The sequence below is a fragment of the Trichechus manatus genome, unplaced genomic scaffold (assembly GCF_000243295.1).
Source record: "Trichechus manatus latirostris isolate Lorelei unplaced genomic scaffold, TriManLat1.0 scaffold00110, whole genome shotgun sequence".
In the NCBI taxonomy this organism is placed as follows: Eukaryota; Metazoa; Chordata; class Mammalia; order Sirenia; family Trichechidae; genus Trichechus; species Trichechus manatus.
This window is the reverse complement of record NW_004444046.1, coordinates 566,532-568,877: the sequence shown is the minus strand read 5'-3', so window position 1 is coordinate 568,877 and position 2,346 is coordinate 566,532. Positions and strand designations below refer to the sequence as shown.

General features: G+C 35.5%; 1 pseudogene; it reads right to left on the bottom strand.

Annotated features, from left to right (window-relative positions):
* Window positions 1-1,211: 1,211 nt before the first annotated feature.
* On the bottom strand, window positions 1,212-1,510 carry LOC101340321 (small nuclear ribonucleoprotein E-like; annotated as a pseudogene).
* Window positions 1,511-2,346: the final 836 nt, after the last annotated feature.

The window sequence follows — 2,346 nt, the reverse complement described above, 5'->3', positions numbered from 1 at the left end:
AACAGTATTTGACTATTTACACTTCCAGAACATACCATAATGTCTTGATGTACTTTCTTTCATTTGCCTGAAATGTGTCCCTCCCCTGAACATTCTACACATTTGTCAAGATTCAGTTAAAGTATCACTTCTACAGTGAGATGCTCACTGTGTATCTAACTTTTTGAGCTATATCAATCCAGGACCCTCTTATACACTACTCTTTTTTTTTTTTTTTTGCCAATTAAATTCATTTAATTGTGCAACCATTGTCACAGATATTCTTACTTATGTTTTCATAATTCTTTGCTGCTAACTCCATGGAAGCATCACCTTAATTCAGACTGGTTAGAGCTAACTCACATTTTTTGTCCTAGTCATTCCTCTTGCATTTTATTACAAACATTGCTTTCATTCTGCTTTCCTTTGTACAAGTTAACACTTATTCACTGTCTGTTCTAATTTATTCCAAAAACCAAACCAAATCCATTGCCATTGAGTCAATTCCAACTCATGGCTACCCCATGCATTTCCCAGAATAGAAACGTGCTCTGTAGGGTTTTCAATGACTGTAATCTTTGGAAGTAAATCTCCAGGCCTTTCTTCTAAGGTGCTGCTGGGTGGATTCCAACTGTTGTCCTTTTGGTTAGTAGTCAAGTGCAAACAGTTTGTGCCACCCATGGCCAGCTTAGGTAATAGCTTGCATAGCCAGACTAGGCCCTTAGCTACACTGCAGAGATGCATCAGAAAGCCTTATTGTGAGCCATGTCTCCAGATCACACCTATTGCCATGGAAAGATAGGTTGCTGGAGGCTTTTAGCCAATTTTTCTGCTGGGGAAATATATTACTTGGATTTAAAGACTTAATCTGCCTCTTTTTGTGGGAGAAAGGCCTAGTTATTTCAAAACTCTAATCATGGGACGCATGGCTTCCTCCAGACAGCCCTTGTTCCTATTAGCTGAAAAAGTTCAAGAAAAGCAAGAGAAATTTTCAAGCATTTAATGCAGGTCACATATGTCAGATCTCACATAAAACTAATCTCTTTACAGTCGTAATGTGATTTATTTAAAACAAATTGCACATATTTAAGTTGTATATATTTTTTAAAATATAAACAAGCCCACAGCATTGGTAATAACATAAGGACTATCAAAATAATATGAACATTTGTTTTATAACTATACTTGCAACAAAAAACACCTAAAGGGGAGGGATTGCTGTCCTCAACTTCTCACGTCATTGATAATTTATAGTTGGATACACTTTGTAGCAGAGTAAAATTATCTCCTTCTGTCCTGAACCCACCTAGTTAGTTTCTTGACTTTATTTTAGAATGAATCTCTTCTGTATCATCTTCTGCATCAAGGTTCATATACTCATCAAAACAATGACATAGCCATCTATCCTCATGGTCACTTGCTCATAGAGCCACACCTGAATCTGGGATCTATTTCACAAGTTTCTGAAGATGAGGCTGATGGGCTGCATTATCACCTTTTGCACGTTTTGGCTATGGCCACAGTATGCCATGGTGGAAGTCCACACTAACCCTCATGCTATCTCAGTAAGCAACTCTTAGTTGTAAACTTGGATTTTTTTTTTAACCTATTTATAACATGTTAAGTCATCATTATACTCAAGGTAATGAATATTTCTGGCATCCCCTAGCTTTTCCTGTGGCTGTATGTAATACAGCCCTTTCTTCTTCCCACCCCTCAGCAAAAAGAGATCATTTGTTTCCATCAGCATTTATTAGTTTTCATATTCTAGAATTTTATAAATACGTAAAAATGTAGTATGCAATCTTTTTTCTTTTACTCAGTATAATGATTTTCAAGTTCATCCATTTGCTGTATGTAGCAATAGCTTTTCCTTGTCACTGCTGAGTAGTATTCCATTTCATGGAACCACGGTTTATTTATCCATCTTCCTCCTGTTCATGGACATTTGTGTTGTTGCAGAATTTGGTAATTATAAATAAAGTTTTTATTAGTGTGCATTCGTCAATCTTTTATGAGCATATGCTTTCACTTCTCTTGGTAGGGAATAGCCAAACTTGTTTCCAAAGTGGTTTACATGTGTTGGTCTATATCATGGTACAAGTTAGAGTTTCTAAAGGGCCAGGATTAAAATCTTGTTTCTTCCAATGGTACTTCTATAACCTCAGCAAGGTCTGAGTCTTACACTCTCATCTATAAAATGGAGATAAAAATACAATTTAAAGAGTTGTTATGAGAAAAATTGATAATAAGCATGAATGTACAGTGCCTAGAAACATATTAAATAAATTGCATTGTTATTATAAATTTCATAAGACAAACTGGCAGATTGTGGAAAAGAAATCTTTAATTTATTTGCTTTCAAAT